We start from the raw sequence: 12,232 nt of genomic DNA on the forward strand, positions 1-12,232 counted from the left end.
GCGCCGGAAAAAAACGTCTTTGCCCTCCAAAAAATTCGTCAAACATGCTTCTTGTTCTGGCTTTAAGTCTTCAATATCCGGAATAGTTTCAAGCACAGAGCGTATAGCTTCGCCGACATCCATCTCGTCAACTGTTTACCGCAGCTTGGGAACTACACCGGTATTTCAGTTTGGGCGCTTCAGTTCGACGTCATCGCCCGTCATCGCCCGTCATCGCCACATCTGCTCGCTGATTGGTCCGTCCGCTCTGGCGGACGGAGCAAACCGAAACGCATTGCTAGTTCCCTGACTATATGGTTGAGGCAAATTAAATTTGCCGGAACCAGTAGGCGGCGCTAGCCTGGCTAGAAAGATGGTGCGATGTACAAGAAAGACGCAGAGGAACTTTCCTTACGAGGCTTTTGTCGGGATAAAAAACAAGTGGTCAGCAAAATACAGAATAGATTAGATTAGATCACTTTATTGTCATTACAAGTGCAGCACAAGCAACGAAATTAAGTACGGTCTAACCAGAAGTGCAAAGAGTTATATATACATAAATGATGACATATACAGTGAAAAATACATAATACTGTACGGTAGTTTAAGTGCAAGTAGATAGTGCAAGATGCTACAGTCAATAAATAACATGCTACAGTGGAATAGACTTATTCAAGTGGGAATATAAAAAAAACAGCAGGGAATAGGATAGGGGGAGGATGGGGACTAAGCAATGTGAAATGGTATAGAGTTTGCTGTGAGCAGCCTGACGGCTGAGGGGAAAAAGCTGTTCTGTTGGTTCTCCCCTGGAGGCTGCGGTAGCGTGCTCCAGAGCGAGTGCCAGCTCGTGGGAATTTTCTTAACTCAAAGTTGACCAGGCAGAAACGTTTTTGATTGGTTCAATCTGACAACCAATCGCAAGACAGGAGGGAATTATGGAGGCGGGGCCGCCGAATTTCAAACTCAACAACGGAACGAGACACCATTTCAATCCACCGTCATTACGTTTGGAGCAAGGTGAACAATTTTCTGTGTAGTAGTATGTGCAGCTATGTGTGATTACATGTGTGCTAGCTTAAATGTGTGATATATGTTAAGATAGCTGAGCACATTTTCTGTGAAATGGAGCATAGTATGTGCAGCTATGTGTGATTACATATTTTCTGTGAAATGGAGCATAGTATGTGCAGCTATGTGTGATTACATGTGTGCTAGCTTAAATGTGTGATACATGTTGAGATAGCTGAGCACATGTGCCAGCTTAAATGTGTGATACATGTTAAGATAGCTGAGGACATGTGCTAGCTTAAATGTGTGATACATGTTAAGATAGCTAGACTGCTAGTAAAGCTAATTAAGTTTTACTGTACTTATATTAAAAAACAATGGTTATTTAGGGTTAGGGTAACCCTAGGCTAACCCTAACTGTTATTTGTCTGGGGGCAGTTTAGTCTCTCCTGGTCCCAGGGCTGAAGTAACATTTTCCTGCCTTCAGGGCTGAGTGGCCTAAATCTTTATTTGTCTGGGGGCATTTTAGTCTCTCCTGGTCGCAGGGCTGAAGTAACATTTTCCTGCCCTCAGGGCTGAGTGGCCTAAATCGTTATTTGTCTGGGGGCAGTTTAGAGTTTGGCTAGCTTCCTCAGGAAAAAGATGCACTTGTGGGCCTTCTTGATTAAGGCTGAGGTGTTAGGGGTCCAGGACAGGTCCTCAGAGATGTGGACTCCCAGGAACTTGTGGAACTGGTTACCCGCTCAACCTCCTCGCCGTTGATAAGGACAGGAGTGTGCGTGTCACTTTTGTTCCTCCTGAAGTCAATGATGATCTCTTTGGTCTTCATTGTGTTGAGGGCCAGGTTGTTGTTAGCGCACCAGTCAACTAGATGCCCTACCTCTTCCCTGTAAGCCGTCTGGTCGTTGTTGCTGACGAGCCCGACCACTGTGGTGTCGTCTGCAAACTTGACGATTGTGTTTGATTCATGCACAGGTTTGCAGTCGTGGGTGAAGAGTGAGTAGAGGAGGGGACTCAGCATGCAGCCCTGTGGAAGGCCAGTGTTCAGGATGAGGGGAGGGGAGGTGAGCTTGTCCAGTCTGACATGCTGGGGTCTGCAGGTAAGAAAGTCCAGTATCCAGTTACGGAGGGAGGGTTCAATGCCGAGGTCACTCAGTACGTTTACATGCACAGCTTAATCTGATTAAAGCCATAGTTAGACTGTGCTCCTCAATTGGACAACTGCAATTGTCCGGTTATACATGGCGGTGATTAAATCGATTCATTGGCCAAAGCATGTCATGCCCCGGTACGATAGGTGGCACTGTACCCATTTCAACTAGTGGTAGTAGAGCCACCGGCTGATCTCTTTACGTCACCAGCAACAACAAACTCAGGCAGCATTTGAGAAAGATGTTTTATGTAGACAGCTGTCAGTTGACTTTGGGTCAATATCATTTCTCCGACCTCTCAGTCGTATGCGGACACCAGCCGGAGGAGCGAGTCCGCATACGACCGAGAGGTCAGAACAATGGAGGATCTGAGAAATGATATGGATCCGAAGTGAACTGACAGCTGTCTACTGAAAACATTGCTTTCTCCTCCATGTCGCGTTTCAATCTGGACTTCAGAGAGTCAATTCCTTCTCCACCATGGGCGAAATAACCCCCACTACGAGTCTTTACTTGTTGTGGAAGTACCCTAGAGTCGGAGAACCCGACACAGTCTGTAAGATTCATAATATTAGAGAATATCCCCGTCAGTTCGGTCGCGGCGCAAATGAATGAATAAAGATCGTAGTTACTACCCAGATAGCAAAATGTAATTGGGCCAGATTTGGCCCAGGTCTTGTTTAACATTTGGCGCAGATCCGCTAAAAGGGTCTGGGCCGGTCTCTTTCTTTCCAACGACCCAATACCGGAACAGGTTGGAATTACGGATCAGGAACAGATCTTGGCCAGAAGTGGCCCAGTACAGTTATTAATGCCATGACGTGTGGTGCGGATCTGGCGAAAATCCGCAACTCATATTTTACATCTGGAGCTCATCTGGCCCTGGTCTGTGATTCATATCTGGGGCTCATCCGGCCCCGGTCTGTGATTCATATTTACGCTATCAAAACAATTAAAAACAAATACAAATACCCACACAATTTTTAATTTTCCAAATAATGTGTTTTATTTAGAAAGGCATACAGACTACCTCAGTTCTGTGCTGAACGAAAATTAGTAAAACAAACAATAAAACTGACAGATTTACGAGTCATCAGTTGCTGGGTGTGCGCGTGCACGGCGGCCACCCCCGCGGTCGCAAGCCAGATTGAACCATCTCATGGTGTGTTGATTTATTTCCGTGTCGGTGGCTTTTTTCCCCCACACTACTCGACCTCACTGCTCCTGTAAGACACACAAACAATTTCCTTGTTAGTGCCTATATTTTTAAATAAATATACCAAAACTTGTTCACTGCGTGTCTCCCAATTTGTTATGTCATGCTTGAGCCATGCGGTCATAACAATATTCAAAGATCTGTATTAGCCTACATGACATTAAAGTAAAACGCTTGCAAAAATAAATAATAAATATGTGACTTAAGTGGTGTGGCGTGAGTAAGTGAGTGAATGAATGCAGGCGTGGTGATTTAGTTAAGACTGAGTGAAAGGCATCTATAGCTAATACTTACAAGCCAGAATGGCCATTTCACTGAATTTTTTCTTGTTGTTCACCCCTTTCCAATTTATAGATTTGGCTACAGCGTCGGCAAATATGTGTACCAAAATGTGTACAAAAATTGTTGCTTTGTGTCCCTCCCACCAATAGAGGACAGCATCCCCACCTATGGAAACAATAGACTAAATTAGCAAGAAGTAAGAGATTGATAAATTAGAGTTTTTTAATTGTATGTTTAAATATGGAAATTAGGCATTAACTACTAAATATACACATTTGCCTGCATTTCAGAAAAATAATTCTGAACACAGGATGGTATGATGGTATGCTAATAATGGGACATGTCAAAACCTATGTTAGAGCACATTCTGAGGGTACATACTTACATACATAAATATATGGTTGTTGAATTGGTATCCCTAAGTGGTGCGGGCCAAAAATGTATCAGCCATATACACAATTAACCAATACCCAATGTATGGGCAACAATGAGGAGGATGGAACATATCTCATGTCATGTATTACATCTTGTGGGCGTCCCCCGGGTGCCCACAAGTAGTGGACTTAGATGTAATGTAAGCATAAATACCATGTGCTGTTTTCTTTTATTGTTCGCTGGTTTTTTTTAACCAGTCCTCGAAGCTCTCAACCTCATTGAGGGAGGCAAGGGGAAAGGAGATCTCCGTAGGCATCTCCACATGCTCAGCTTCCGCACCCGATCTAGCCATCAACACACCCATCATCATGGACAGCTGATTGATCTGCTGCTTCATGTTCTCCATGAGGGTGAGCATGTGGAGGTCAGCAGCTAAAAAACAACACAAAATTTAGAGACATGTTTTGGACTCTAAATGTAGCAAAAACAGACAATTACACAGAAAACACTACATAATTGAAATCATGTTAAAGGATAGATTAATGTATTGAAACCACAGAATTCAACATTGAGTAATTTTGGATCACAGACAACATGTTACTGAGTCAAACCATAATGTCAGGGTAAAGGGGAGGGGGTGGTAGTGGAGGTTGAGCGAAGTAGGATGGCCCTGGAGCTGGTTGGTTGCTAAACAATAAACATAAAACATAAGGGACGGATTATAAGGGACATTATTTAGTGACATTTGGTTTCCCTTGAAAAAAAAATCAGAAATGAACAAATACTGGTTACATTTACCATCTTAATGGGGGTCCTGAAGATGGCCGATGTTGTGGTGATGGAGTTGGTGCCTTCTTTAATACAGGCTCTCTGTCACTCTCCGTATCACCATAATGGTGGCAAATTTTTAGGAGAGAGACACACTTAACTTAGACTGACACTTGCACTTTCACACTGAACAAACAAAACTACATAAATCACATCACTTGGACTGACACTTGCACACACTAGCACCTCTAACACTGAACACTTTGCGCTTACACTCCCCTCTTTGCTATTTATTTAATTACTTTCCTGATCCTTCTTTCTTTCAATGCTGCACAGAAAAGTTGAGCATCGAAATGCTAATTTAGTACATGTCTTACAGTAGTATTTCTATGTATATGACAAATATGATAAAATCCATTTAAACGTGACAAATATCATAAACATGATTCTCTCTTTACATACATAGGTTTGCGTGGTCTTTTGCCCTGACCCCCTGCCTCAATTTCATCATCGGAATCTAGCTCCGATGTGGTCACATGTCAGTGACTGTTTCAATCCTTGCCGTGCTGACTTGAAGTCACCTAAAACAACATTTAAATAGGTAAATCACTCCCGTTAATCTTGACTTGAGATATTATCAAAATAGTCGCAGTTGGCTATTGGGAGACACAGTACAAGGTACTAATAACAAGGACAGGACAGGATGGCTCAACCAGTCCTCTCCTGGCGTCTTGGCAAACTTCACAGCTTTGTTGATTCTTTCATCGCTTGTGTAATTCGGCCAGAAAGTTACGCCATCGTTGTACCACGATTGAGGCACCACACTAACAGACTTCTTAGCGTCAAACTATTGCACAACACAGAACATTCTTTAAAGAGAGAGACAAAGAAAACATAGCATTAGACATTTACAGTGCCTTTATAAAGCCTTCTCCAGCTCCCTGAAAATAATCAGGTTTAAAATATGAATGGTGAATACTTTTCATAAGCACTGTATATTGCCTGTCTGTTGTGTATGCATGTTTATTAAAAAAAAACATTTTATTGGTGTCATGAAAGTGTACTTACGTAGAAGGATGACGCTTAAGAATCTAAAACCTAACCACAACCAAGTACAGACTATCAGCTGAAATACCACCCTACTCAACAATTAAAAACTAGAACCTCAAGGCAGTGGGGGTTTGAAATCAGAGTTTTCCTTCTCCTAGGTGAACTACCAACCAAGGCTAATAAGCTCCACCTGCCCAGGGATGCAGTTTACCGTCATACCCAGGACAAAAGACACCAAAACACAAACCACTTATCTAGTGTTTAACAGAATGTTGAATTGGTATCGATGCAAAACCTCCCCTATGGGGGAGTAATACACATTTATGTGCAACTGCACACAATGAGGCATACAAGTATTGTTCTGATAATTGAGAGACACTATAGATATTCAGAAAGTCTGAACTGAATGGATAGGTAAAGAAGACAGACTTTAGAAAACCTTCTATAAACTAAATAGATTCCATCATGACACTCAACAATATTGTGAATCCTACAAATGTCACCAGCAATGACAAATATATTGTCTCCTGTTGAGACTTTGATAGTCCACTGGTCAGAAACCATTTGGCTGTACTGCCCTTTAACCCTTCTAGAGGCAAGCTCATTCGGAACTGGTCCAACAAAATGGGGCTGTTTCGAAGAGTCTGATGTTCTGTCAGTGATTATATTCTGTTGAGTATTTTGCTCAGACAAACGACGTAACATTTGCGCGAGGGGGCATTCGGGTTTTCTAACAAGTTTCTTCAGTTTCTGCAAGTGGTTCTCATAAGGGAAAGCTGAAATATTATCGAGACAACTATGCAGTCTCACATCCTGGGCCAAATGTACCAATGAATGCACATTGTACACAAGGGCCTCCTTGCCATATATTTGGCCAAAATGGGTCACAGACATATGGAGCAATGTCTCTGCATACTGCCAGTGCAGCGAGGACAAGGTTGGACTGACTAAAATGGCAATGCTGGAAAACAGCAGCATAAAATTATGGTAAATATTTGTGTCCAAGTATGAAGGCAGAATGACAGGCCCGATGTACAACAAAAACATCCTAAATTCTGTTGCCTTCCACCTGTCAATGTCCCTCAATGTTCTGGGTTTTCTTGCAAATTCCAAAGGAATATAGCTGCGCAACCCTGTTAAACAGTCAGACATCCGGTTGACAGTGGAAGCAGGTAAACGGAATCTGAGAGCTCCTCTAAGCCAAATGTTCAGTAGCTGGTTGCACCAGCAGAACGTAAAGTCCCACTTAGAATACGGTGAACGTAAATTGCCCAAACGTTCCACTTTACACTCTACTAAAAAAATAGCAGTTGCACCAAGCAGATAGTTTCAATGTAACACTAAGTTATAACTTATATTTTACACCTCCCCTCTAGCTTGTGTAAGTTCCATTCCAACGATAAAGACCGGTAAACGTTAAACGATTTAAATACCAAAGATGGCTATTCGTTTTGAGCAATGGGAAGAGGAGTTTCAACGAATTGTCCGTGACCGTATAGATCCATTTAATGAGTAGGCCTATGATGATGTTGATCTATATGCGCGATTTCGGTTTCGCCGGGCGGAATTACTTAGAATAACCGGCCTTCTTGACAACGACCTGCAGCACAACACCAACCAAAATTCGGCTCTAAGTCCAGCGATGCAAGTGTGTTTGGCTCTGAGATATTTTGCCACTGGGTCTTTTCAAAACCTAGTTGGTGACTCGGCCCATGTGCACAAGTCTACTGTCTGCAGAGCAGTCCGAGCTGTGGCAGTGTCTCTGTGCCGGCATCTGAACACATATGGTCGCTTGCCTGTACAGCCTGCGGAACTTAACCATGTCCGTCAACAATTTTATCATATCACTGGTTTCCCAAATGTGACAGGCTGTGTTGACGGAATGCACATCCGTATCAAGACCCCAACGGACCACGAACCTGTTTATGTTAACAGAAAAGGATACCATTTAGGGATGTAAACGGTTAATCGACTATCGGTTAATTGTCGAAAATAATTTAATCGATTAAATTAAATTAATTGTTGGTTAACACGGGATAACCGCGTTAACCTACGGGATAGGTTAACGCGGTTATCCCGCGTTACGAGACACCCGCGGGTTTCTCGCGGGCGGCGAGAGACCCGGCACATAAACGATCATAAGCGATCAAAACGGAGTGGAGTATGGGAGCATTTCAAACTTAATGATGACAAAGACGCTCAATGTAAACTCTGCGGTACTACGTTTAAGTTCAGCAGCTCTACGAGTTCGCTAAGATACCACCTTCAAAACCTGCATGCAGCCGTGTTGCAGGGAGGAAGTCCATGGCCTTCACAACCGACTATCGCCGCGGTGATGGGAAGGCGAGTATGCGACGACAGGAAAGCTGAGGGCATTAGGCCTACTCAGACGATTTGCGGCATCATGATCGAAAAAGATATGATGCCAATTAGCACCACTGACGGCGAGGGATTTCGGGAGTTAATACACTTCATGGAGCCAGGTTATAATATCCCTTCTCGAGCGACCGTAACTACCCGCCTGGAAGCACGCTACAAAAACTAAAATCTGACCATGTATTCTCAGCAGCTGGCCTCACTGTAAACAGGCTAGGCACACGACTTACTCCAGACCATGTTAATATGCTTATTTTCCTGAACAAAAATACAGGGGTCTAGGTCAGGAGTCTATTGAAAACACATTGAGACAGGAATGTTTTTGTTTCAGGAGAGGTAGCCTATATCTTCATTTAATTGTTTAATAGAGGCCCTCTAATTTTACTGTCACCTTCCTCAGGGATGATTTAAGTTGTGTTCAGTACTACATGTTATGTTAAGTTTCCAGGGCTAGTGATCTTACTGTTACCTTTCTCAGAACAAGGGGGATTCTTAAGTGCTGCTGCTAATGTTTCAAGTTTTTTTTATACTTTACCAGATAATTATATGTAGGCTTAATATTGTGTAGGCTAAGCCCATATTGTCTAGATTTAAAATTTTATGTTGCTTAATGTTTCACATGCAACAGGTGAGCCAGTGCACAATTATTTTTTATGTATTAAAATTTTCTGTGCAGAATTTTGGTTAAATGCCATTATCTGTACCGTATTCCAACAGGTACAATAAAACATTAATTGAGGAATATAACGTGCATTTTTTATTCAGTATATAAGCAATATTTTGCTTTACGTTGAAGACACCATGAGAAATGTATGTTCTCAGGAAAAAAGCCGCTTATCAGTTAATCGTTAATCGATCGATAAGGTCAATCAACTAACGATTAATGAATTAATCGATAATTTGCATCCCTAATACCATTCCATAAATGCACAGATAGTCTGTGAGGCCGACCTTAAGATTACGAATTGTGTTATCAAATGGCCAGGATCTAAACATGACAGCTACATACTACGGCACTCACAGTTCGGGGAAGACTTTGAGGCAGGGAGACACCCTGGAAGGCTCCTCGGTGACTCTGGGTACCCCCTTAGGGATTGGCTTATGACCCCATACTTGTCACCTGCCAGTCACTCGCAGGAGCGCTACAATGTTGCCCACATTCGCACAAGAAATGTGGTCGAACGCTGCATAGGAGTGCTGACGAAGCGGTGGGCCTGTTTGCATAGAGGTGACTAAAAAAATATTGATGAATTATATTTCTAAATTAGTTAGTCTTTGTGAAATCATATTGTCAGAGACTTTTCTGTGATTAAAAAGCCCTAAATCTGTATTAAGATGTAAGATTGGCAAGTATTTCCAAAAACTGTACATGTAAGAAGTTATAAGTAGGTCTAAGGCTATTCCTCCTGTATGAATTCAATTACTAACAGGCATCAATATGGAGCCAGACAGGGCAGCTGTTGTAGCAGGTGCCTGCGTTGTTCTCCACAACATGGCAATGGAGTGGAAGGTGCCTCTGATGGAGGATGGATTGCAGGACCTCTGTAATAAATGGCTGTAATAAGGCTGTAATAAATGTAGCCACCCTAAATTTTACTAACCTGAGTGTTCTTATACAGTATAAATAAGTCATCCTAACACCATATTGATAGGTTAAGACTAGAGCAACAGCTCATGAACAGACAAGGTGCATAGGTTACTCCTCATTAGACATAGATGATTTACTCAGATGCAGATGACTTACCACAGTTAAACCACAGTTTAACTTTTTGAATAAGTAGTCCTATCTAGCATGAATGACTGATTCAACCATACAGACCATATTTTTCTGACAGCATACACCCTCAGGATGTGATCTACAGTAACCCAGTTTATAATCCTTAGACATCATAGATTTCATTTTTGTAGGACAACCTTTGACAGCAGCCAATGTCTGTTAAACTCATTTTGCCCCCTGGGTAGGCCTAAATAAAAATAGAATAAGGTTCTAATTTCCCATACACGAAGTAGCCAAATCTACATACAAAATATTTCCTTACTATTCAATCAATATGCATGTTGAATCAAACACTGATTACTGATTGCCAATGACTAATGGCATAAAAGTGGTACTGCGTAATATCATTTACAGATGTAACATTATTACAATGTGAACTTAATTGTTATCAATGACACAAAAGACACTTGCAATCAAACTGGATTACTACAGATTGGACTAATGCAGCAAGTAAATACTTGCGTATTTCTCAGATTGTACTGAAACTGTACGTCTTCCCATTGCTGCGGTGCCCTTAAGGGGCTGGGCCTTTATGGTCTACACACCCTTTTGGAATGAAGAACAACAAACAGATTGATCAGTTAATTAATTTATTAAATCTCAGTGAGTGTGTTGTAGCCATAGGTTCTCAGCTCCTCCTGCAACTTTAATATTTCTAAATTTAGTTTTTGTTTTTCCAATTCTAATTTCTCCTTCTCTATCTTTTGTCTCTTGCTTACTTTTCTCTATTTCTACTCGTAAAAGTTCCTCTCTAAGGAAGTCAATGTCAGTTCCTCTCCTAATACGTTTTGGTGGTGGTGGTGGAAGGCTTTCTGGGATGGTGATGGGCGCAGTGTCCTCATGGCTCGTCATGGGCACAGTTCCAGGGTCCTCCAAGCGCAAGGCTTCGGCCTCCTCCTGGACCATGGGTTGCACCACGCCACTCTCCACGCCCCCCCAACAATCCCTCTAATACAAGAAGAGGTGTCCCCAATTATATCTAAAACCATAGATGAGTATGGCCCCATATCCCCTTTTCCACCACCCCCAGTTGGCACATTCTTCGGGAAATCTTCAGCTGCCTGCATCTTCAGGTCGCTCCATTTCTTGCGCACATCTTTGACTTCTTCTTTTTTGTTTGTGATAATTATTTAGCTTGGCTTCAAGGACAGTTTTGTTCTCATTGTATAGAGTCAACAGTAGCACAATTTCATCATGAGTAAAGTTTTTCTTGCGAGGACGGCGGTCAGACATGGTCAGGCCTGAAACACATGAAAATCAAAGTTACTAGCTCATTCTACACTTCCTACAGCAGACAAAAGAACTGGGACTCCTGCCATTATACACTTTAGTCCATGAGCCAACGACCCCAAAAGGGGCGTAACTACTAGCACTGGGTGCTGTACATGTGTATTGAATGAACTCATTTTGTGGGTTTAGTCAAGCCCTCCTCTACACGGTTTTGCAAAATACATTGATTTGTTATTATTAAACTGATATAAAGAGCAGTAAATACAGTTTAGCCTGCATCATGAAGGGAAAACGTAGTATAAGGTAGCAGGGCTCTCAAGTTTTGAAGACAGGCAAGAGTGACATTCCCCCCCCGTCCCGGCCCGTCGGCCCCCGGTCTATAACACTGGTGTGTGTGTGTGTGTGTGTGTGTGTGTGTGTGTGTGTGTGTGTGTGTGTGTGTGTGTGTGTGTGTGAGAGAGAGAGAGATTATGACTGGTGTTTTTGACTGTTTGATCATTTTTGGTGTAGGCTCCCATTTAAAACAGTTTGGTTCTAGCCCAGCCATTTTATGGGTCATAATGGAGGACAATGTCCCATTTAAAGCCAAGCTGTTGCGTGTAGCGGTTTTGTTTAGCCCGACCATTGAAAACACTTGTAGCAGAATCACACGAACAAGCTTTTTTCATTGGTTGTTGCGTTACATCTTACCCAGATACACTACAATGCTATTTTATGATTGGCTATTGTGTAGCCCCTTCTCTCGGCTGGTAAGTGGCGGGCTGCGATTTAGAAAGCCAGGGGAGACGCGCCTGTTCCATGGTGAGAGCTAGAGAAATCATGTTGGGTGCTGCGGTATACAAGTTATTTTTCAGTGTGAGAAATGCCATGTGTGGCGGGAGGGCGTGACAAAAGACCGAAATGAGTGACTGTCACGCTCAATGCGTGACACTTGAGAGCCCTGAGGTAGCTACATCTGCAAGGCTGTATGGTCGCGAAACCTTGCAGCTGTACCATAGCTAGCTGCTCCCTTCAAGATGC

General features: G+C 42.6%; 1 pseudogene across 1 annotated transcript; it reads right to left on the bottom strand.

Moving 5' to 3' along the window:
• Positions 1-6,083: 6,083 nt before the first annotated feature.
• LOC311341080 lies at positions 6,084-10,888 on the bottom strand (annotated as a pseudogene). Its single transcript has 2 exons — positions 10,702-10,888; positions 6,084-7,154 (listed from the first exon to the last, which is right to left on the bottom strand). The product of its transcript is annotated as an uncharacterized misc_RNA (transcript).
• Positions 10,889-12,232: the final 1,344 nt, after the last annotated feature.

The sequence above is a fragment of the Micromesistius poutassou genome (assembly GCF_964030765.1).
Source record: "Micromesistius poutassou genome assembly, chromosome: 3".
Classification (NCBI taxonomy): Eukaryota; Metazoa; Chordata; class Actinopteri; order Gadiformes; family Gadidae; genus Micromesistius; species Micromesistius poutassou.